At 42.6% G+C, this 25,230-nt stretch overlaps 1 protein-coding gene across 8 annotated transcripts in view; it reads left to right on the top strand.

The window, feature by feature from the left end:
• The first annotated feature begins 10,033 nt into the window (after positions 1 to 10,033).
• Positions 10,034 to 25,230, top strand: part of CREB1 (cAMP responsive element binding protein 1) — a 54,169-nt gene continuing 38,972 nt past the window's right edge. For 7 of the 8 annotated variants that reach the window (XR_004984786.1, XR_006740510.1, XR_006740513.1 and 4 more), the window contains exon 1: positions 10,130 to 10,265. The gene's annotated coding sequence lies outside the window, so the exon portion shown is untranslated. Of the gene's footprint in view, positions 10,266 to 25,230 lie in introns of all 8 variants that reach the window. The other variant, XR_006740511.1, reaches the window with a different exon arrangement.

Genomic DNA, 25,230 nt, shown 5'->3' with positions numbered 1-25,230 from the left:
TCGGTTCCCAGTCCGGGCACATACCCGGTTGCAGGTTCAATCCCCAATAGGGGCTGTACAGAAGGCAGCCAATCCAATCTCTCTCTCTCTCTCTCTCTCTCTCTCTCTCTCTCTCTCTCTCTCTCTCTCTCTCAAAGATTAATAAAAACATATTTTTTTAAATAAAAAAAAAGATGCATGTGAACTTCAGCCTTGGGATTGACCGTTAATGACGACTTCCTCCTTTTCACTCATACGTTGCAAGAAATGTCACTCTTCTGGAGAAGAACTGGGCTTGGGTGCTTCTGAAATACCTCCCCTGGCAAACTGTATTCCACTTTATCACACGAAAGCATCAGTTTTTAAGCCCCAAAGACATTCAGTATAAATGTTTTGTTTCCTTTGAGTAAGTACAGGGTATAAAACCTGAAGGAAAAGGAGTCAGAAACTAGTGAGACAGTTTAAAAGGCGAGAGAATTCCCATCTTTGTATATTATTGTTACTATTTGACTAGCAACACTCACCTGAGAGTAATGCAGTCAAAAAAATAAGAATTTGGACAGGACTGAAAGCTTGTTAACCTTACAAAGTCAAATGTCTCCACCTTCCCAGGGTTAGTGATGCTGTTTTCCCACGGCTCCTCAGAAAATGCTAATATTTCCTTTGGGTTCTTTCCAGATATGGTATTGAGAGGGCAAGCAACATGGAGGATGAGGAGAATGTTATGAACATGGGGAATGCTGGCCTCAATATGCTTCTGTTTGTTCTATATAAAATTCTCAAAATATAACTGTGGAGGGAAATGTTGCATGGGTTATTTGTTGATGGTTCTAGCACAGTAATTTCCCAAATATATTCAGCCCAAAGCCTTACTTTTATATCCCAGATCAATGCTTCTAAAATTATCTGTGGCAAAGGACCATTGTTAAAATCCTCAACAGAGGATATTCATTGATTTTTACTTTTTTAAATATATTTTTTTATCTTTTACAGAGAGAAAAGGAGAGGGATGGAGAGTGAGAAACATCAATGAGAGAGAAATATGGATCAGCTGCCTCCTGCACATTCCCCACTGGGGATGTGCCCGCAACCAAGGTACATGCCCTTGACCAGAATCGAACCCAGGACTTTTCAGTCTGTTGGCCTACACTCTATCCCCTGAGCCAAACCGGTTTTGGCATATTCATTGATTTTTAGAGAGGGAAGCATGGCCCCTAACTCCCCAAACTGCTCTGGGCTAACTGACTTCCTTATTAGTGATAGCCCTCCTGCGGGCGCATAGGTATCCACTTCCTCCTCCTGCCGAGTCAGCTGCCTTTTCTCCAACCATCCGAACTTCCAAACATGCATTGAATTCTCTCAACTATTTTATCTCCTTTCCCATTTTGCTCCCTGAGGGGCTGTAGTAGAATCTTATTGCCACTGTAACAAATTACCACAGACTTCAAAGCTGAAGACAACCACAGTTTATATTATCTTACAGTTCTGGAGGACTGAAGTTCAACATCAGTCCAGGGGGCTAGAATCAAGCCGTTGGCAGGAATGCAGCACGTGAGGCCATTCCAGGGAAGACACCGCTTCTTTGCCTATGTGAGCTCCTTGAGGCCATCTGCAGCCCTTGGCTCCTGACCTCATGTTCTCTCTTCAAAGCCAACACTGGAGCATCTTCCGATTTCTCTCTCTCCTGCCTCCCTCTTCCCCTTATAAGAATCTTTGTGATGACATTGAACCCACCAAAATAATCCAGGATAATAGGCTATCTCAAAATCTTTATCTTAATTATATCTGCAAAGTCCCTTTTACCAAGTAAAATAACATATTTGCAGGAATTAGGACAGGAGTATCTATGGGGGAACCATACTCTATCTACCAAAGGGGTTTATATTTGTCTTATTCCTTTACTGTGAGGGGTCAGGAATGAGCAAAGCCAAAGCATGTGTTCAACCACCTTGCTTAACCAGAAGCCCCAATAGTATGTGTCCTGCTTCCAATCCCTGGGGTTTTTGTTGTTGTTGTTGTTAATCCTCTCCCAGGGATATTTTTTCCCATTGATTTTTAGAGAGTAGAAGGGAGGAAGAAACAAGAGAGAGAGGGGGGTATATTGATTGGTTGCCTCCTGCACACCCTATGACCGGGGACTGGAGCCGGGGAAGAGCCTGAAACCCAGGTATGTGCCCTTGACCAGAACTGAGCCCAAGACCCTTCAGTTTGCAGGCCAACGCTCTAACCACTGAGCAAAACCAGCCAGGGATCCCTGGGACTTGTATATCTATTTCTGAAATAAATATAATGATAGTGTGGGAATAATAGAAATAAACAAATATTACAAAAGCCTTCAATCCATACACAGGATTAGGATAGGCCCCCAAAATGTTTTCAAAAGCCCTGAGTGCCACTGTTTGGGATAAAAAATGGCAGAGTGAAAATGGAAAGAAAATGAATAAAAGTGGAAAACAGAACAAAGGAAGAAGAAAAAAAGATTTTGAAGGAGGTGCATATAATGCAGTTATGAAATATGGTTATTACTCAGTAATATGTGTGATAGCCATGAACTCGTAGCCAAGAATTCCCATCTCTGATCTTGGCTACGAGTTCATGGCTATCACACATATTAGTGAGTAATAACCAATTTAGAATTTCCGAGTCTATATATATATATATATATATATATATATATATAGACTCGGAAGTTCTAAATTCAAACCCAATTCTCAGATTTACAGCTTGATCTCCCACAAGTCAATCCGGTTGGCTGTGTGGCTGAGGAAACTGAAACCCTGAGAAGGTATCTCACTTTAAAGGAGCAGATATAGATAGAAGACTCTAGGGAAACATCACATAGCAGATGAATGTCGGCTGAATCGGAAGCCAAGAGCAGCACTAATTGGAAACCAGCATTGGGGCGTAGGCAGTGATAACATGAAAACTCAACAACTGGGAGGCAAATGAAAGGCAAGCTACCCTTTCCATTTCTAAAAAAAAAAAAATGGACTAGCCTGGATACAAGAAAAATCACCTTCATGCATGGTTTTGATTGAAGATAGTCTATAGAAATGCAGCTTTTATTCGTGCGAAACAACTGTACTGAACTGTGCCCTCACAAAGATTACCATCTAGTGGAGAACTAGACATTAAACAAATAGCAGGAAGTTGTGATAGGCACTTTGATGGAACAAAAAACATGAGTTCAAGCACCTAAACCAGACTAGGGTGTTGTTAGGGACCTGGGGAAGGGAAACGGGGGAGGGGGGGGAAGGGGGAGGCGAGGGGGTGGTGGTGGTGGTGGTGGTGGTGGTGGTGGTGGTGGTGGTGGTGGTGGGAGGGCCGAGGGGAGAGAAGGGGCTTAGGCAAGGCGCTCAGGAGCAATGCCATAGCATTCAGAGCTCAGCTAGAGAACAGGAGCCAGGCAAGCAGAGATGAAGGGGAGCGGTTTGGCAGTGTTTCAAGGAGCCTCCTCCTTCGCCTGGGGAGAGTGAAAAGGTATCTTGGAAGTGACTTAGCCTGATTCCTGTGTCATGCATGACAATGGCAGTAAGGCTGATGCAGGAAACAGTACTTGGGTTACTATGGTGCTTTCAGCAGGACAGAGTTGCATGGATGGAATTATAATTATTTTGCTTTCTTTTCAATGCAAAGCCCTCCCCCCTCCCCCACCTTCATATTCCACAGCCAGGCAGTGGAGCACCATGGCTAAGAATGCAGGCTCTGGGGCCAGACTGCCTGCCACACTTCTCCACCCGCTGTGCTTCAGCCTGCTCACCTACAAAATGCTTCTAAAAGGACTATTTTCCTCACTGAGTTATGAGGATTAAATCAGTTAACACATGGGAAATGTTTAGAACAGTACACGGCACAAAGCAAGCACCCAGTCAATCTTCACTGGTTCCTGCAGCTGGATTTACTGCCAACCACGGGTCTCTCTGAAATTTCTAGATGGAGAAGAGGCCAGCTTCGTTTACATGGCATTGCTTTCAGTCACAGGAAAGATGAGGCTGAGCTTACCACTTGGTCTTCATCAAGATAGGAATGAAAAGCAACCAGAATCTTGCTGATTGGTTCTTCAATTCTCACTTTGAGTGGGGAGATATGAAAGCTTCAAAGAAGTCCCCGTTTCTTTCAGGTTACATTAGCCCCCCTTCTCTCCTGGAGGTGTATGCCAAGACCCCCAGGGGAGGCCTCAAACCACAGAGAGTACCAAACCCCGTGTGTACTGTTTTGTTTTGTTTTTTCCTGTACATAAATACCTATGATAAAGTTTAGTTTATAAAATAGGCAGGAAAAAGAGATGAACAACAACAAATAATAATAAAGTGAAACAATTATAACCATACACGGCAATGTATTAAGTTATGTGGATGTGGCAGTAAGTAAAACAAAGGTTACTTGAACACTGGCAAGTCCTGTCTGTTTAAGCTAACCAAGCGCCAGGAGATCAGAGAGGAGATGGGGTCTCGCAGGCATAACGTAAGAATTGTGGCTTTTTCTAAATGAGATAGGGAGTGTCTAGAGGTTTTGAACAGAATCATGGGGTGGGTGGCTTTACGTGTTGAAAGGATCGCGCTAACCGCTGTGCTGAGAACAGAATGAAGGGGAAGGGGTGGCTGATATAAAATCCTAGTCAAAGGGGACAGTGGCTGGGACCAAGGTGGTGTGAGTGGAGAAGGGAAGAACAGGATTTGACGGCAGATTGGGTGTGGGGAGTAAGAGTAGCTGGCCTCTGCAGTGGAAATGATGAAGTTGCCATAACTGAGACAGACCAGGTTGTAGGTTGTAGGTTGAAGGTTTTTGAGGGGAGGGCAATTAGGAGTTTAGTTTTGGACATAATAGAATCAGAGGTCTACTCAACATCCAAGTAGAGATGCTGAGGTACTTGGATATATAAGTGTGGATCTGAGACTAGGGACTTGTGAGCGTATTTATCCTATCGAATGCCCTTGACTGAGTGCCATTGACTGAATGAGATCACTAAGGGAGAGAGTACAGAACAGGTACCAGGAATCCGGGGACACGCAATGTTAAGAGGTCAGTGAGCAAAGGAGATTGAGAACAGTGACAGGAGTGGAGGACAAAGACCAGGAGTGTCCTGAAACACAGAAGAAACAAATGTAACAAGTGAAGGAAGCCTTCCAGGGGGAAGGGAGTGATTAACTGTGTCAAATGCTGCTCACAGGTCCAGTGAGATGAAGACTGAGATCAGGCCATTGGATTAAGTAACGAGGAGAGATATGGTGGGATGCTGGGGCAAGAGCTAGTTAGAAGATAAAATAAAAGAAATTGGGGAAGTAAATAGAGTACTCTTTCAAAGATATTTATTATAAAGAGAGCAAAAATTAATGGGACAGTAGCTAGAAGAGGAAGTGGAAGTAAAGATGGGTTTTGTTGTGGTTCTTATGTGTAGGATTAACTTTAAGAAGCAAATACATTGAATGGCCAGATCATTATATATCTATATATCTATCTATATCTATATCTATATCTATATCTATATCTATATCTATATCTATATTAGAGGCCCGGTGCATGAATTTGTGCATGGGTGGGGTCTGGCCAGCCAGCCAGGAGGAAGGGACATGGGCAGTTGTCCAGCCTGCCTGCTGGTTGAACTCCTGGTCGAGGGGACAATTTGCATATTAGCCTTTTATAATATAGGATATGCACTGAGTGGCCAGATTATTATGCATTCAGAGATCATAATAATCTGGCCACTCAGTGTATATTAATCTACGTGGGAACTGTAACTGGTAAACAGATCAGGAATGGTTGTAACAAATCGGTGCTCCCTCTTCTGCTTTGAAAAAACGATTCAGAAAGTACAATTCAAATCACAAGGTTATTTCATGAGCATTGATAACACTGATAGCACTGAATCCGTTTCTGAGAGTACATGGCACAAAGCAAGTGCTCAACAGATACTTTTAGAATTGGAGAGAAAGGTCACCATGGCTTTGGGGTTAGATAGGAAAGCAAACTGAGTCATGAGAGGTGATGCACCAGAGTAGGCAGGGTATGTGGAACTTGAGATTGCAGTGAGAATGAGAATTAGGTTCAACTGTGGAAGCAAGAGAGAAAAATAACAGGAAAAGGAAGCCATGGTTAGAAGAAAGTTCTCAAACGCCACTTTCTCCTTGAAGCCTTTTATAATCGTCTCATGAGACCGCCACCTTTTCTGGACCTCTCTCAGGCACTTATCTTATACCATGTCAAGTTATATCCACGTGGTGTTCTCTGCCTTCATCTCCCCAATATTGACCATATTTTCCGACTGAAAAACAGTAAAAAACTAAGGTAATTTCTAAGTCCCAGAGACAAAAAATAGATGCTACAAGTTTGATGTTTCTATGGTTTATAGAGATGCTAGAGTAGAATAAATGAAATTGGGAGACTAGATTTCAAATCTGAAGCATATACAAAATATTTACTAAGATCAATTGCATTTGAGTGCCTGGATGATTAAATGAACGAGTGAATGAACAAAGTGAGCCAGGAGAGATAACTGAGGCCCGCTGGTCTGACAGCGGGGGCACAGGTGAATGCGGGAAGTGGGTCTGCAGTCAGAAAGCTCCTAGGAAGTTAGCAAAGTCACCAAGATATGAAGAGATGGGACCTAAATAAAGGTCAGTATGAGTAGAAAAGCAGGATATGAGGAAGTTTTAAACTAAAAAATGACCATATTTGGTGGGTGATAAATATAGGCTCTGAGTAAATAATTCCAAGATTTTGGTATCATGTATAGGGATAGCATAAGAACAGGGAAATGGTAAACTCAATTTTGAAATGTATTTGACACAAGGATGAGATATACATGTAAAAGCTAGTAACACTTAGTATGTGCCAAACATTGTGTCAAGCATGCTTTCCATGAGTGAATTTAATTATCACAATAATTATCACCTATGATGTAGGTGCTATTATCATCTTTGACCAAACTCACATAGCTATTAAGTGGATGAGCCAGGATTTGATTTCAAAAATATTAAGGAACTTATCCTGGGACCACACACATATTCAATATTTATTCATTAAATATTGAACAAGTACCACTGCATTCTAGACATTGTGCTGGTGCTAGGGAAGGAGGTAAATATGACAGACATGGTCCCCACCTGCACAGACCTTACATGGGCATTAAACAAGTAGTTACAATATGATGTATCAGAAAAGAAAATGTTGTTGCAATTAGGTAGGAGTAGGTGACTGAATTCCAGGGGAAGGGAATGGATGGTGTGCCTCAATGACTTGAGGTGAGAGCCTACACTAGGGAAAAAAAGAAAAAAGGAAGGAAGGAAGGAAGGAAGGAAGGAAGGAAGGAAGGAAAGAAGGAAGGAAGGAAGGAAGGAAGGAAGGAAGGAAGGAAGGAAGGAAGGAAGGAAGGGAAAGAGAGAGAAAAAAAGAGGCCCCCCCCCAAAAAAAGAAAAAAGACTAATATAAAAAAGATTAATATGATTGGAGTGCAGATAGGGAAGCTGGAGAGAATGACAAGCTGGAGGGCTGGTCTCCATGATAAGAAGCTCAGACTGTTCAGTAAGCAAAAGGGAAGCCACCGAAGGGATTCCAGCGGGGTAGTGACGTGATCAGATTTGTATTTTTAAAATTACCGCGGCTGCAGTATGGGAACTGAATGGGAGTGAAAGAAGGTTAGTAGGACCTGCGTGGTAGTTATGTGCAGCACTTCGAGCAAGAGATGCAGGCGGCAGGACTGGAGCGGGTGTGGGAAAGTGACCGCAGGAATGGAGAGTGGCCACAACCCCGCTTTTTAAGGCACAGGGGTCTAGGGGATCCTGATGTGTGTCGGAGGCATGCTAGGTTTCTGGCTTGAGCTCAGTAGATGAACAGGATGCCCTTTACTGATCCCAGGGCTCAGGGAGGAAGGTTTTGGAGCGACTGTAACATACAGGTTGAGTTTGACATGCCCCATTCATCCAAATGAAACTGTAGCAATGGCAGTTAGAAATATGAACCTAGAGTTCAAGAGCAAGATCTAGATTTGCGTTACGAGATGGACAGCCTTTGGCAGAGGGTATGTAAAGCTGCTGGAGATCACCTAGGAGAGTGTTCAGGGTGGGACTCAGGAAGAGGACTCTGCTCAGCAGAATGCCAATGTTTAAGAGTTGGATAAAGGAGGCGAAGCAGAGAGAGAAGAGCATATTCGGTTGAAGGTGTAGTCAGTAGTGCCAAATGCTAGAATCAAGTCTTGAAATATGGGGACTGAAGATTGTCTGCGACAAATTAGAGTTGCTTCAGGTGAATGACTGGAATAGACACTAGACAGGAAAGGGTTAAGTAGTGGACGTGAGACAATGTCCACAGGGTAAGAGACCATTGGAATTAGCCACTGGAGAGGGATTTAAGGAGATAAGTCTTATTTACTTTTAGAAATCTTTATTGTTGAAACTGTTACATAGGTCCTCCCCCTCCCCGCTCCCATTAATCTCTTCCAGCCCCCTCTTGCCCCTCAAGGCCCTCACCACCCCATTGTCTGTGTGCAAGGTTATGCATATATCTTTTCAAAGAAATGAGAGACTTAAGCATGTTTATTGATTTATTTTTCAAATACATTTTTACTGATTTTAGAAAGGGACAGAGGCACACACAGAAACACCAACGATGAGAGAGAATCATCCATTGGCTGCCTTCTACATGTTCCATACGGGGGATGATGGAGCCTACAACCAGGGCATGTGCCCTAACCAGGAATCCAACCCGTGACCTTCTGGTTCATAGGTGGATGCTCAACCACTCAGCCAGGCCGGCCAGGCGAGCATGCTGATATACGTAAGGTGGGGAAGCCGGGAGACTAGAAAAGATTGAATAACGGAAAGAAAGGTGGCTATTCTTTGGCCCTAAGTCCCTGAGAAAGCAGCCTGAGATCGATCAAGAGAACCGAGAAGGGCAACTGTCTCTAACAGGAAGCCAGTAAGGGCGGAGCTCAGACTTGCACCATGTGGGTTTTGCTTCCTAAAGGCAGGTTTGCTTTCTGAAGGGCAGAAAGACGCTTATGAAAGAGAGGGCTGCAGAGCTCAATGCAAAGGAGACTGAGAGATCAGGATCGCGGCCTTGGGTGCCCTCGGAAAGCGCGATCTCAGGAGCTTTGAGGCAGCGGAAGCCACCCCGGCGGGCTTGGGGCGCGGCAGGACAGGGCGCAGCGGGTGCACACCACGCGGCAGAAACCGGCTGCGGAAAGAAAGCGACACAGGAAGGTGCCAGAAAAAAAGAAAGAAAGAAAGAAAGAAAGGGCAGGCAGGTGTGTGTGTGGGGGGAGGGGGGTAAGAGAAGACATTTCGAAAAATTGTGGAAGAGCAACCTGGGTCAGGGCAGGTGATTGCTCAGAGGCCCTGGGCGACCCTGGCTGCCCGCGCAGCCCGGCTGAACCCCGCGAGGTGCCCCAGGTCCCAGAGCCTCCGCAGCCCCAGGCACCCTCCCGCCCCCGCAATAGAACAGAGCGGCCGGCCGCCGCCAGCTTTCTCCGCGGGTGCTCGGAGCCCGGCTGCCCGGGGAGACGGAAAGCCCTCCCCCGGGGCTCCCGGGCCGCGCCGCGCCCCAGCCAGGCCCTGCCCCGGGCACCCCCGGGGGCGTGGGCAGCCGCCTTCCTCCCCGGCCTCGCCAGCCTCCCGCCCTCGGGTGCAGCCCAGACCCCGCGGTGCGCCTCCCGCGTCCGCCCGGCGTTTGAAAGTTCGCGCCCGCCGCCGCCCCGGAGCCCGCCCGCCCGCCGGCCCGCCCGCCGCTTACCGCCGCGGGAGTTTCCATCCCGCCGTCCACACCCCCCTGGGGTTCCCCGCCGGCCGCACACCCCAGCCCCACTTCCTCCTGCACGTTTCCGCCGGCGGGTTTTTATCCACCGAAACGCGGCGATGGGGCTTCGAACCCTCCTTCCCTCTCCTCCCCCGACCGCCCCACGCGGGTCCCAGCCCACCCTTCGGCTTCCCACTCCCGGCGGGAGAAGCCCCTGCGCCGCGTCCGCCCGAAGGGGAGCCGAACGCCTTCGGCAAGTTCCGCCTTCCGCGCGGGGGAGGGCGGGGCCGGCCGAGCGCCTCCGGGCGGCCTCGGCAGTTTCCGGGCGCGGCCGCTGCGCACTCGGCGCTGGGCGGCGCTGGCTGCTCCCTGGCTGCGGCTCCTCCGTCCGCGGCGGCTGCTGCTGCCTGTGGCCCGGGCGCTGGGAGAAGCCGAGTGCTGGTGAGTGACGCGGCGGAGGTGTAGTTTGACGCGGTGTGTTACGTGGGGGAGAGAATAAAACTCCAGCGAGATCCGGGCGGCGAACGAAAGCAGTGACGGAGGAGCTTGTACCACCGGTAAGAGGAGCAGGAGGAGGAGGCAGGAGCCCGCGAGAGAGCCGGGGGGCCCGCGGGGGGAACGGGGAGGCGCCGGCCGGCCGCGCGCCGAGGCCTTCCCCTCGCAGGAGGGGCCGCGGCAAAGATGGAGCCTCCGCCCGAGCCCCACCGCCTCGCCGCGGCTCGCAGCGAACAAAGAATAATGGCGGCGGACCGGAGCCAGCGGCGGCCGCCGGGCGGCAGCGACTCTGCCTGCAGCCAGCGGCGGCGCTCATGGCGGGGGGCGGCGGCGGCGGGCGGGGTGGCGGCCGGGGACGGGCTGCGGGCGGGCGGGCGGGCGGCCTCCGGAGCGGGCGCCGCGTTCCCGCCGCCGCCAGCCGCCGGGCCGGGCCGGGCCGGGCGCGGAGCCGGAGCCGCCCCAGGGGGAGGCCGCGCGCTCGGCCGACCGGCCCGATCGGGGCTGGCGCCGCCGCTGCCGCCCGCCCGCCCGCCCGCCTCGCCCCCGGCCCGCCGCGCTCCGGGCCGCGCTGCCGGGGCCGCGGGAGGTGGCGGAGGTGACGGCCGCCGAGGGCGCCCGCCGTGCCCGCTGCCAGCGCCCCGGAGCGCGGCCCTGCCCGGCCCCGCGCTGCCCGCGCTCTTGGTGCAATAAAGTTCGCATCCCAAGGCTGGTCCTCGTCTGCGTTTTCTTCTTCGTGCCCGTTCCCCCCGCTCCGCTCCGCTCCGCGCCGTCCGGGGGGACCCTGTTCCCGCTGCCCCGGGGAGCCCTGGGGGGCTGGGGCAGGGTTTTAGGCAGCTTTCACTCTTTCCCCTTCACCTCTCTCTCTCTCCCTCTTTTTTAAGGCAGTAGTCATGGAAATGCATTCTTTTTGGGGAGCAACGGGTTGCTAAGAAAATAACACATTTCTCCCAAGTTTGCAGCAGTTGGGATCTTGCAAAAGGGAAGCTGGCGTTTGAAAAGCAGTTTCGCTTTTAACCCTTTTTTTCAAGAAGGTGATCACTTGAGATCCATCCTGGTGAAACACTGGGTGTCGAGTCGGGGTGCTTTTGCTTTACATCACTGTGTGTGTGTGTGTGTGTGTGTATGGTTTTTTGCCAACAGTGCCAACTGGTGTGGGTCCTCTGGATCCCTCCACCCCGCCTCCTTTCTGCCATGTTTCCCACACGTTTCTGGCCAAACAAACGCATTGATGGACGCTAATTCTAAAAATGGGTGTTTTAAAAATATCCATTATTCTGTCTCCCAGGCGGTGGGCAACCCCAACCGGAGACTTGACCATTGAAGCCACAAGGCTTATTGTTATTTTTTTTCTTCGTTAGCAAAAGGCACGGCCGGAAAGTCACTGACACAGAGGAGATTAAAAGCTAGTTTTTAGAGGACCTGCCGTACGACCCGTTTAGGTGTGTCGTACCCTCTGTGAGAAGTTAGAATTTCACTCTGGCCTTCGCTCCCATCAGCTCTGCCTCCTGAAGGTTTCGTTTAAAAGATACTTTTGGTTGCCAGCTATTGAAATCTTTCACATTCACTGCTTATTTCCAGATTAAAAAAAAAAAAAAAAACACACACAACAAAAACAAAAACGGTTATTGTTAAGTGTTGCAAAAGATGAACGAATCATTTGTTTTAAAAACACTTGGTCTGCCACATTTCACTAGCCCTGTAGTTACTGTTCAGGGTTTCTTGTTAGGAATAAAAACTGATTGGTAATAGAAGCCTTCTTGTTGCCAAGTACTTTTTCAAAACCTACTTTGCTGTATTGCAAGTCTTCAAAAAATAAATAAATAAATAAATAAATAAATAAAACACGTTAGCAATTTGTCATTGTTGAAAAAATTAAGAAAATGCAATAAAGACTTTTTTCATAAGGACTGAGATGATTTTATTTGACAAACACTGAGGAAATTACATATTGATGATGTTATAGATTACTGTTTTTCCTTAAGAAAGATCTTCTGAAACCCAGCATCCGTTGAGTAATGTTTTTCTCCTACAGAGACTATAGGATAACAACCCTTTCTCTGTGACAATTTAAACTTTATCTATAAATTCATAATCTGTTAATCCTTAGCAATTCCAGGTGAAACTTTTCAAACTTTTATATTAATTAAATATGTGAAACTTCACATGGAGCATGGTACTAAAACATACTTCTACCCCCTCTCCCGGACCAGTAAAAAAAAAAAAAAAATCTCAGTTAAGTTTGATTAATTTATTAATGGACATATATTCAGAAAATGAATGAATCTTTGACACCTTGACTGAAAAATGTTAAAAGGCACTTATGGGATTTAAAGCTAATACCTCTTTTGAATTTTTTTTTTTTTTTTCACTTAAGAGCCTGAGGAAACTTACAAACCTCATCTATAAAATGGCAACTTCCTTTTTCTGCTTTCTAAAACTTATATTCTTGATTAGAGCTGATAAACAGAACATTTTCTTCAAAGTAGCTTTAGTTTGTCACATTTGGAGACATTTTGGAATATAATATGGTTATATTAAAACCGAGTACAGGGTGGGGAAAATAGGCTTGCAGTTGGGCAAAAATAGGTTTACAGTTGTGAGTACAAGAGTTTATTCTTGTATTATAATTTATTAATTATGGTATTATGTCATTTTCCATATGAATAGCAACCTACTTTTGTCCCACATGTATGTATGCCCCACTTCATGTCAGTTTAAAAATATTTTCCTCTTCTACAGAAGAAATGTTCTTGTAACTTAATGCTTACAGTGTATCACTGAAATTTATCATTTCATTTATTCTATAAATACCTTACTAGATTCAGTTATATGCACTTGTTTATATCAGCCTGTAACAGTCTCATAAGCATATCTTTCTTGAAGTACAGTGTCACTCACAGTGACAGCTTTTTAATTGAATAGCTAAGAGCTCAAATCTGAATGTAAGAATATAGTAGATAGGAAATAGAAAAAAGGCAAGGGTTTTCATTTTCTTGTGTGAACTCATTTCTACTGCAGTTCACTGGAGACAACAGTTGGTGGTAATTCAAGTATTTAGCTAGCATTCACTGTGACAGAATGTAGTTAGTGGAAAGAGCATTAGGTGTTGGAATCCCTGATGACACTATTGTCATGTGCCTACCCTCAAGGGAATTTGTGACTTGCCCGGAAATTTTTTGATCTTCCTCAGCCTCAGTTTTCTTATTTGTTAAATTAGAATAATACCACCTTTTTAATAGGGTCATGAGATAAAGTACCTCCTTAGGGACTCAGTGATACTCATTTTTAAACTTTATTTTAACTTCCTAGCTGTGGGACATTGAGCTGGTTTCTTCTCCATACCTCAGTTTGCTTGGTCATAAAGGTACCATACCCACCCCATAGAAAAGTGGGAATTAAATAAAGTAATACAGGTAAACTGTTTAAGTTAAATAAAGTTAGTACTTATTAAATGCCAGGCATTTCACATGTGCCCAACAAATGTTTTCTACTTTTAAATTACTCATTATTAATATTACTATGTTTAATACACTGGAGTAGAAGCTACAGCAAATCCAAAGATGAATTGCACTGTCTTGCAACCCCAAAGGAACTTTGAGGACATGATGACTAAGGCAGAATATCAAAAGGAGGGATCATACTTGGTGAAATAATGGAAAAGGGGAATATTACAGTTTTATATTTTCAGTTTTATTTTTCAATGTCATTCAGATAATTCATAATTCAAAAGAAAATTTATAGAAAAAGTGTGTGTGTGTCTGTCACCCCCAACCAAGTCATTCGAGTATTGCTAATTCTCTCAGATGTATATATTCATACACAAGCAAATAAATACATACTCTTCCCCCCTTTTATACAAATGATAGTCTACTATAAACACTATCATATCTTGCTTTTTTCCACTTAATATTGCTTAGCAAAAAAGCTTCATTTTTGTTTTTTAACAATGAGGCATCTTATCATATGAATGTACCTGCATTTATTAACCGGTTAGTGAGCTGATTTTATTTTTAGGTCTTACCTGACCCTTTAAAGTTTAAACCAAAGGATCTATCATTATGCATTTATTTATTTAAATGAAAGAGATTCATTTGACTGATAAATAACAGTTTCTGACAGGAAATTGTCATTTGAACTTTATTGCCTTGTTAGCTGTTAGTGCATGAAAAGGCAAGTAGGCTGTGTAAGGGTTAACTATGAAAGTGGAGTTAGTCTGAATTTAACTCTTGTTGAGGCTCTTTATACTCCCTCCTGTTGCTATTTCAGCCAAAATATTCTCTCGATAGTTTTCTCTCAGAATGAGGAAGAACATCTCATGTAGTTCAGTCCTTTAAAAAGTGTTTTTAGTGATTTTTTTAAAGGGGATGGACAGAAAGAAGCTCAGTGAGAAAGAAACATTGACCGGCTGCCTGTTGGGGATGGAGCCTCACTCCGGTGTGTGCTCTGATGGAATGGAACCTGTGGCCTCGGTTCCTGGGCTGATGCTCAGCTGCTGAGCCACACCAGCCGGCTCAGCTGGGCAGTCTTTTTTTTTAAGCAGACTGTTTTCATGGGAAATTTTGGCCCAGTAATGTCGATTAGGATACTAGCTCTCTTCCTGTTCTTATTTTTTACATAGTCATTAACTTACTCTTCGACGATTTTCTAAAGTTTTTTAGTGTAATTGTCAGTTTTATATTTGACTAGAGGCCCAATGCATGGAATTTGTACAGGAGTAGGCCTTCTTTCCCCGGCTGCCAGCACCAGCTCCCCTCTGGCACCCAGGACCAGGCTTCCCTCACAGCCCAGCTTCGTCCAGAAGGTCGTCTGGAAGGACACCGGTCTAATTAGCATATTACACTTATTCTATAGAATATAGATCCTAAATAAATAGTTTCACCTCTATGATTCTGTACTGATTTTGCTGTTTATTTTTTTTAAAATATATTTTATTGATTTTGTACAGAGAGGAAGGGAGAGAGATAGAGAGTTAGAAACATCGATGAGAGAGAGTCATCGATCAGTTGCCTCTTGCACACCCCCTACCGGGGATATGCCCGCAACCAAGGTACATGCCCTTGACCGGAATCGAACCCGGGTCCCTTCAGTCCCCAAGCTGACGCTCTATCCATTGAGCTAAACCGGTCCCGGCTGATTTTGCTGTTTAGATGATCCCACCTCACCCCCAGAAGTCTTTGGTCAACCAGTTACACCAAGAAATACTTCCAAGTAGAGCATAAAAATTAGGTTTCAGCATCTCTATCCTTTTTTTTTTATTTTTTTGCTCTTCTAAGCAGCATTTAACCATAGAACATTGTAAATAAACATGCTGCTTATTTATATTTATATATGCTATATATTTTTTTAGTTGATTAAAGTTAAAAAGAAAATGATAACTAATAATCTAGCAGAAGGGACATAGATAAGCTCCCTGTCTTCCAACAAACAAATCATTCATTGATGCTGTCTCGTTGCATCTTATTCTTTGTGCACTCAAGTTGACAGTTACACGTGCTGAAGTTTTTAATGTAAAAATATTGCCTTACTATTATTTTGAGGATTTGTTGGTGTTTTATGTAAAATACTAATATGTGCTTTTTTTTTTTAAGTTTATTTTCTTATTGATTTCAGAGAGGAAGGGGGAAAGAGACACATCAATGATGAGTGAGAATCACTGATTGGCTGCCTCCTGCATTCCTCCTACTGAGGATCGAGCCGGCAACCCGGGCATGTGTCCTAGGCTGGAATTAAACCTGGGAACCTTCAGTGTGTATGCCAAAGCTCTATCCACTGAGCCAAGCTGCCTAGGGCTAATATGTGTTGTTTTTATCTGAAACATTTACAAAGCACTTTTAAATATTTGGGGGGCTAATTAAAGTTTGTAAAGGCAAAATATTTTTCTTCTGGAACATATGTCTGTGTTGCCAGGGAATTAAATAATTCCTCAGAATATGGAATCGAATTGCCTTTTGGAGAGGAGGTAAAGATAATGAATTAAAGTAACAAACTGATAAGAAGAAAATGGCTGTTTTCCTCTGCTATTTGATATATATGCTAAATCAGTCATTGTATAGTGGTTGCCCTGGTCAACTTTCTGAAGTCTTAAGAAGGAAGTATGGTTTTATGCCGGGACCGGTTTGGCTCAGTGGATAGAGCGTCGGCCTGCGGACTGCAAGATCCCGGGTTCGAATCCGGTTAAGGGCATGTACCTTGGTTGCGGGCACATCCCCAGTGGAGGGTGTGCAAGAGGCAGCTGGTTGGTGTTTCTCTCTCATCGACGTTTCTAACTCTCTGTCCCTCTCAATTCCTCTCTATAAAATCAATAAAATATATTAAAAAAAAAAAAAGAAGGAAGTATGGTTTTAAACTTAATCTGTACAATCATATTTATAAATGTAGGTTTCTGAGACATTTGAAACTTAGATAAGAAGAGCCATTTATTTTCTTTTTAAAAATATATATATTTTATTTTTATTTTTATTTTATTTTATTATTTTTTTTTTTTACAGAGAGTAAGGGAGAGAGGGATAGAGAGTTAGAAACATCTATGACAGAGAAACATCCATCAGCTGCCTCCTGCATACTCCCCACTCGATATGTGCCTGCAACCAAGGTACATGCCCTTGACCAGAATCAAACCTGGGTCTCTTTGAGTCCGCAGGTTGATGCTCTATCCACTGAGCCAAACAGGTTAGGGGCATTTATTTTTCTTATTCAGAATGCTTTTCTCCTCTTAGTATACAATCTGAACAAATAATCATAGGGCCACTCAGTGTGTGTGTGTGCGTGTGCCTGTGCGTGTGTGTGTGTGTGTCTGTGTATGTGCATGTATTAGAGGCCCAGTGCATGAATTTGTGCATAGATGGGGTCACACTGGCCTGCCTGATGGTTGAACTCCTGATTAAGGTAACAATTTGCATATTAGCCTTTTATTATACAGGATATACACCCTTGACCAGATTATTATGCGTTCAGAGATCATAATAATCTGGCCACTCAGTGTATATATGCCCGAGAGAAATAACTCATGTCTTTCGTCCTGTTTGCTTTGTTTTGCATTCTTTGAGATTTGCTAGACATGGCCCTGTACAGATGTGTTGTTATAATTTACCCAGAGTTTTGTTCACTTGTCTACTAAGTTACCAACAGGAAGAGGGGACAAAATTAATCATTCATATTCTGATGTTTATCCTAACGGAGAAGGAGAAGACAGTTGTCCAGTGAAGAAAAATTACCTTTATATAGTTATTCTTGGAGCTAGTTACATGAATATCAACTTTAAAAGAAAAAAGACAAAAAACACCATTGTAGTACTCCTTGAAAAAGTTTTAAATGCCTGAGTTGCTTTTTCTCAGGGTTGAGGTAAGGTAATAAAGGAGTTTACCATAAAGGAGATGAGCTGCCTGAATCAAGATGAAAAAAGCACATTAAGAGTTTTCTTTGTGCTGCCGAATTTATCTAGGATCTCTGAAGAATCTAACAAGGGGCAAAGACTTGGAGTGTAAGAGTTGGATGTTGAGGGTGTGTATGTGTTTTCCCAAAAGGAAAGAAGTAAAGGCTGACATTTGGTTGGAGAAGAGAAGATTTAGCAGAAGTTAAAATAGCTAAGTAGTGACCTGGATAGAAGTAGGCTGTGATCCTGAAAGTTGACTTCTGCCAGTAGTAAAAGAAATTGTTTTGCGCAAATATTAATGAATCTTTTCTAAAACTAAGATTTAGTTCTTTAATTTTAAGTGTATTCCTAATGAACTAGTTATCTGCATGTGAGTTTCTAGTTAGAACTATATGACAATATTAGATATAGCTAAAAATATTTGTAGTTTAGCCAAAGCTGAATAAACATTATCTTTTTTTAATTTTTTAATTTTTATTTTTTTCTAAAATATACTTTATTGCTTTTTTTACAGAGAGGAAGGGAGAGGGATAGAAAGTCACAAACATCGATCAGTCGCCTCTTGCACACCCCCTACCAGGGATGTGCCCACAACCAAGGTACATGCCCTTGACCGGAATCAAACCCGGGGCCCTTGAGTCCGCAGGCCGATGCTCTATCCACTAAACCAAACCACTTTCGGCAAAAACATTATCTTTTAAGGTCGTCATCTCTGTTTGTATAAGTGATTGACAGTAGGAGATTGAGAAGTATCTTGTGTTTTTTTTAAAAATCACTGAAGCAAAAAATATTGCTTGTTCTCACTTTGTATTCTTAAATGGGTATTTTTAAAAAAATATAATGTCAGCAGCTTTATTGTTTGCTCTGACCAGTAATAGTAATACTTTGGTATTATCGATACTTACTGACTTTATCAATCTAGTCCTTTATTCAATGAACATTTTTTTAATTGATTTTTTTACAGAGAAGAAGGAAGAGGGGTAGAGAGTTAGAAAAATCGATGAGAAAAACATCGATCAGTTGCCTCCTGCACCCTGTTTAGTGGGTATGTGCCCACAACCAAAGTACCTGCCCTTGATCGGAATCAAACCTGGGACCCTTGAGTCCGCAGGCTGACGCTCTATCCACTGAGCCAAACTGGTTAGGGCTCAAAGAATATTTATTAAAAAACTTTTTGTAGTTGATGAAATAATGACAAGAAAATTTATTCAGTTAAGTATTTTTATAGATATTAAATGAAGGATTGCTCTAGTTGGTATTAAATACTAAAGCCTGGATTATTTGGCTCCCATCCTCAAGGAACTTATGGTGTAGTGGAAATGATGGAGATGGGGTCACACGGTAAGAGGGAATGATTTATACAGGTCAGAATATCAGTTTTCACTACTGTGCTGAAGGGCTATAGGAGCTTAAAAGAGAAACAGTTTAGTGAGGGAAAGTTTTGTGAGAAAGAATTTAAACAATACTGAAGAACTTAGATAAATAGAGATAAAAGGGTGTGTATTCTAGGCTGTGGCAAGGACAACAAAAATGAAGACATGGAAGTAGAATAAACCTAATCTGCTCACAAGTTGGTGAAGAAAGTATTACATTACTATAAATCTCTCATGGGAAACCCTGAGTGTGAGGCAGGAAGCTTTAAATTTCATATAAGAGGAGGAACAGTATAAACAGGAATGACATGATAAATTGGGCTACAACATGAATTTCCTGACTCATAATTCACTCTCCTTCATGGTAGATTATATTGCAGTGTAAACACTGCACATCATAGGTATTAGTAGTTTTATTTAAATATTCACGTACCATACAATCTACCAATTTCAAATGTACAATGTATTGGTTTTTAGCATGTTCAAAAAGCCGTGCATCTACCACCACAGTTAGTTTTAGGTTATTTTCATTATTCCCAAAAGAAACCTAGCATCTCATAGCCATCACCCCTCAATCTCTGCATACCCCCAGCATCAGGCAGCCATTAAGTCTATTTTCTGTCTATAGATTTACTTATTCTGGACTTTGCGTATAAATGGACTTATACAGTAAGTTTTTCATTGTGATAACCGTTTTCACTTAGCATATGCTTTCAAAGTTCATCCAAGTTGTAATTTATATTAGTACTTCATTTCTTGATATTGCTAAAGATTCCATTTTATGGATGCACATTTTATCAATAAATTCATGACATTTGGACTTTGGGGCTATTGATGAATAAAACTGCCATGAATATTCATTTATTGCGTCTTAGAGGCCTGGTGCATGAAAATTCATTCACTGGGGGGTAGGGAGTCCCTCAGCCTGGCATGCCCCTTCTCACAGTCCAAGAGCCCTCAAGAGCAGGAGGAGACCCAGCCATCAGGGGAAGGCGACGCCCCCATCACACCTTTGCTGCCACTGCCGGCAGCGCAAGCCTCAAGCCTCGGCGGGGCAGCTGCCATCGCGGCTTACCTGCACTTAGGGCTGGCTTGGGTGGTTGGGGGGCTAAGGGCACCTGCCTGCCACCACTGCCCCCCAACTCTGAGGGGACTGGGCGCCGCCATCTTGTGACTTTGGGCACTGCCATCTTTGTGATGGTGTAATGGTCAATTTGCATATTTCCTCTATATTATGATGTTTTTATTTCTCCTGGATACTTGTATTTTCTTAGGAGTTGTTGTTGAATTATATGGTGGCTGTTGCCGAAACCAGTTTGACTCAGTGGATAAAGCGTCAGCCTGCGGACTGAAAGGTCCTGGGTTTGATTCTGCAACCTTGGTTGCAGGCACATCCTCAGTGGGAGATGTTCAGGAGGCAGCTTTTATCCCTCATCGATGTTTCTAACTATCTCCTTTCCTCTCTGTAAAAAATCAATAAAATATATATTTTAAAAAATATATGGTGACTGTTGAACCATTTGAGGAACTGGCACTTTGCCAAAGCTACTATACCTTTTTACATTTTTATCGGCTGTGAGGGTCTAAGTTCACATCCACGCCAACACTTGTTATTCTTTCTCATTATAGTCATCTTGGTGGGTGTACAATAGTTTGGATTTCTCTAATGACATGATGTCTAGAATCTTTTCATGTACTTAATGGCTATTTATATACTTTTGAAGAAATATCTATTCAGATCCTTAGCTCATTTTTAAATTGGGTTAGTTGTCTTTTTATTGAGTTGTAGTTCTTACTATTCTAGAAACAAGATACATGATTTACAAAGTATTCTTTCATTCTGTGGATTGTCGTCTTACTTTTTTTTCCCAGCCAGGAAAGTAAAGGTTTATCAATTAAGGAAATGCTGCCACACCCAGAGACAGGTGCGCTCATGCTCCAACACCTGGCTTCCTGGTGGCTTCCATGTGATGGGTGATATAGGGGACTAAAAGAGTTAGGGTCCTGATTGGGGTCACACACTATCACACTATTGATTGGTCAGTCTTGTCACTTTCTTTTTTTGTTTGTTTGTTAATCCTCAATGGATATGTTTTCTGTTGATTTTTAGAGAGTGGAGGAGGGAGGGGGAAGTAAAACATTGGTGTGTGTGTGTGTGTGTGTGTGTGTGTGTGTGTGTGAGAGAGAGAGAGAGAGAGAGAGAGAGAGAGAGAGATCTATTGGTTGCTTCCTGCACGTGCCCTAACCAGGAGAGAGAGAGAGAGAGAGAGAGATATCTATTGGTTGCTTCTTGCACGTGCCCTAACCAGGCCAGTCATCAAACCTGCCACCCAGGTACATGCCCTTGACCAAGAATTGAAACCAGGACCTTTCAGTGCACAGGCCAAGGCTCTGACCAGGTCTTTACTTTCTAGATGATGCCCTTTGAGGCACAAAACTCTGTAATGTTAATGATTTCCAGTTCATATATTTTTCCTTGTTTTGCTTGTGCTTATGGTGTCCCTATCTCGAGACATCATAAATTCTTATTTAATTACTACAGCACTAGAAGCCTGATGCACGAAGATTCGTGCAGGGATGGGCCTTCCTTCTCCTGGCTGCTGGCACCGCCTTCGCTGTGGCCCGGAGCTGCCTTCCACCTTCCCACACTGCCCAGAGGTCCCAAGCAGCTGGGGCAGTGCTGGCCGCCTATGTCGTCCCGCCCCAGCCACTTGGCTCCTGCAAATGCAAATCAACCCACCATCTTTGTTGGGTAATTTGCATATCCATTTCTGATTGGCTGGTGGGCATTGTGAAGGTACAGTCAATTTGCACTTTTTTATTAGTGTAGATTTTCTAAATATCCCTGAAAATCCAGACAAATAGGACAACATTATTTGATGAAAAATAACAAAAACCACTAATGCATATTTGTCCTAACAGTCCCTTGAACTATAGCTATCCCTCAACTCACAAATAAATACTCCCCCTGTGACCACACATTCTCTTTTCGTTCTCTCACTCACACACTATCTTGCAGTCTGACTTCCCGTTGGCAGCCATCTTCGCCTCCACTACTAATGCATAGTTGGACTTATACCATGTCTCCTCTGGACTTCCATTTATTCTGTGTGCAGCTTCCTTAGTTGGAGTAACTGATGATGTTTCTTTTCATCAGAAAAAGTCAAGAAATGACAACTTTAAGTGAAACATTTTATGTGCTACATTTGAGAATTATTTGTTATGAGAGAATTTATTATGACACTTGTGTGGGTGTGCTGTATGACTCATAACTTCTACTGCGTTTGGGGAATTCATTCTTTACAAACTTTTACCATGAAGAGGGTAGTAACTCCTTTGTTTATACAATAGCTAAATTGAGCCCTGGAGAATTTTAATAATGTATTGCTGCCCTGGCTTGTTGACCGGAATCGAACCCGGGACCTTTCAGTCCGCAGGCTGACGCTCTATCCACTGAGCCAAACCGGTTTCGGCATGTGGGTTCGATTTTGGTCAAGGGCACATACCTCAGTTGCAGGCTTGATGGAAAAATATCTTTGGGTGAAGGTTAACAAAAAAATAAAAATAAAATAATACCAGAATAAACTGTTTCTCCATCCTCAAAACTGTAAACCTACTGTTGTTTCACTCTATATTTTATCCATTGTTAGCTTGTAAGCTCAATGAGAAAAAGATTCCTGTTTGCTTCTTTTTAGTTCCCATAGGTTTTAGCAGAACACTTACATATGTAATAGGCACAGAACACGTATTTGTTTAATGAATGACTCCCTCTTGCAGAGTCACAAATTTAAAAGGGTTAAAAACAGTGCCCCTTTAGAGTTGCACAGTTTAAAGGAAGTAGAAATATAAATTTCATATAATTAAAATGTATTCAATTTACAGATTTATTTTTTTAAGCCAAGGAAGTTAGGTTCACTTTTCATTGCTTAAAAAGATTTCATAGTATGGATTTTTATTAACCCTGATGCTTTATTAACTCATCCTGTCCCATCTATGAGACATGAGAAATAACATGAGATTGTACTAATTAAAATGACTTTACCAGAAATCATTACTAGGCTGGTAAAAATGGTACACCTACTTGAAAGTTTAGACTTGATGCTGATTCTTTTAGCATTAAAAATAAAGTACCTGAGTTTGAAGTTAGCCTTTTAATCAAAACTGTACATAAACTCTTTGCTATTGTCTGCATGCCATCTATCGTCTTTATATATTAACCATGGCTAATTTTTTTAATTTATTTATTTTTACATATTTTATTGATTTTTTTTGCCCCCCTCCCTCTCTCCCACACATCCCCTCCCTCCCCAGAGTTTTATGTCCATTGGTTGTACTTATATGCATGTATACAAGTCCTTCGGTTGATGTATTATCTCCCCCAGATCCTCCTCCCCTCCCCGCTGAAATTTGACAATCTGCTTGTTGCTTTACTGTCTCTATATCTTTTGGTTCATCAGTTTATAATGATCTTTATTATCCACAAATAAGTGAGGTCATGTGGTGTTTCTCTTTCATTGATTGGCTTATTTCACTCAGCATGATGTTCTCCAATTCCATTCAGGTTGCTGCAAATGATGAGAATTCCTTCTTTTTTATGGCAGCCTAGTACCATAGTTTTTGGATCCAATCATCTGCTGACGGGCACCTAGGCTGTTTCCAAATTCTGGCTATTGTAGATTGTGCTGCTATGAACATAGGGGTGCATATATCCTTTCTGATTGGTGTTTCTAGTTTCTTGGGATATATTCCTAGGAGTGGGATTACTGGATCAAATGGGAGTTCCATTTTCAGTTTTTTGAGGAAACTCCACACTGTTCTCCACAGTGGTTGCACCAGTCTGCATTCCCACCAGCAGTGCATGAGGGTTCCTTTTTCTCTGCAACCTCGCCAACACTTGTCGTTTGTTGATTTGTTGATGTTGGCCATTCTGACAGGTGTGAGATGGTACCGCATTGTTGTTTTGATTTGCATCTCTCGGATAATTAGTGACTTTGAGCATGTTTTCAAGTGCCTTTTGGCCTTCCTTCTGTCTTCTTTTGAAAATATTCTATTTAGGTCCATTGCCCATTTCTTAATTGAATCATTCACCTTCCTTTTATTTAGTTGTATCAGCTGTCTGTAGATGTTGGAGATTAAACCTTTATCAGTGGTGTTATTTGCAAATATGTTCTCCCACACCGTGGGCTTTCTTGTTGTTTTGTTGAACCATGGCTAATTTTTAAGTATAGTCCCAATATGTCCTTGGTTCCATGAATGCTTGGGCTTTTTTTAGTAAGAAAGACATAGTTAAAATGATTAGTATGTTGCTTAATAGTCCATGCAGTTCCATTGCTAAGTGCAAAGAACTCTTAACCTATTTTAGTATTGGAGACTATGTGGTATAGCCCTGAATAGTATTGTAAATTCCTTACAAATCTCTAGTTCTTTATCTAAATCAGTGCTAAAATCAAAATTCTTGTCTTACGATTCCTACTATAATGTGCTGACTCACTTCAGGAGAACTGAATTTTCAATCTTCCATGCCTGATTTGTAAATAATTAGTCAAGAATATAACATTTTAAATTAGTTTAAAACAGAACTATTAAAATAATAAATTGTTGATTTTATAAACTTATTTTTCAAAAGCACTTGGACACTGTTCCCATTTGAATCATGATTTTCACAAAGTCCCTCTGGTTTTGTTGAGTAAGTGGAATAGGTCACAACTTCTGTGGGTCTTTACAGTTTCAGCATTGAGGTAGTTTATGAAGCAGAATTTAAAATTCGAAGACAGTTTCACTCTTTAGTAAACACAAAAATTGCTTTTCTAAAAGTAACTATGTAGGAGGTGTATCTTTCCTTGGAAAACAGTTCAGCTCCAAAAATCCACTTAGTAGAATTTTATATGTAGAAGTATATATAGGATCACTTCTTTGAAAGGCTTATGGTGTAAAAATCTGGAAACATAGTTTCAGATGGGTGTTTTGTAAAGAAAGGAGAATGGGAAGAAATGGGATAAAAGGTTATCTGAAATAATGCATAGTCATAGTTGCAGTAGTCTTACCTGCAGGAAAACAAAGCATATACATTTTGCCAATACTTAAAAAATAACAACTTTGTTTTAAGAAAGTACTAAAGTTTTCTTATTGAAAGGTACTATAGATGAATTAATTAGCCACATATTCAAGGATAGTTGTCATAAATCATGCAGAACATTTCTATAAATCAAATAACATTTTTCTAATTCACTTATATTAAATACTTTCTTTGAAGGGACAGAATCTTTCCTATAGTGCATGCTA

Source organism: Pipistrellus kuhlii, unplaced genomic scaffold, assembly GCF_014108245.1.
Source record: "Pipistrellus kuhlii isolate mPipKuh1 unplaced genomic scaffold, mPipKuh1.p scaffold_m20_p_7, whole genome shotgun sequence".
Lineage (NCBI taxonomy): Eukaryota > Metazoa > Chordata > Mammalia > Chiroptera > Vespertilionidae > Pipistrellus > Pipistrellus kuhlii.
The sequence above is the reverse complement of the archived record's forward strand: the minus strand, read 5'-3'. Positions and strand labels throughout refer to the sequence as shown.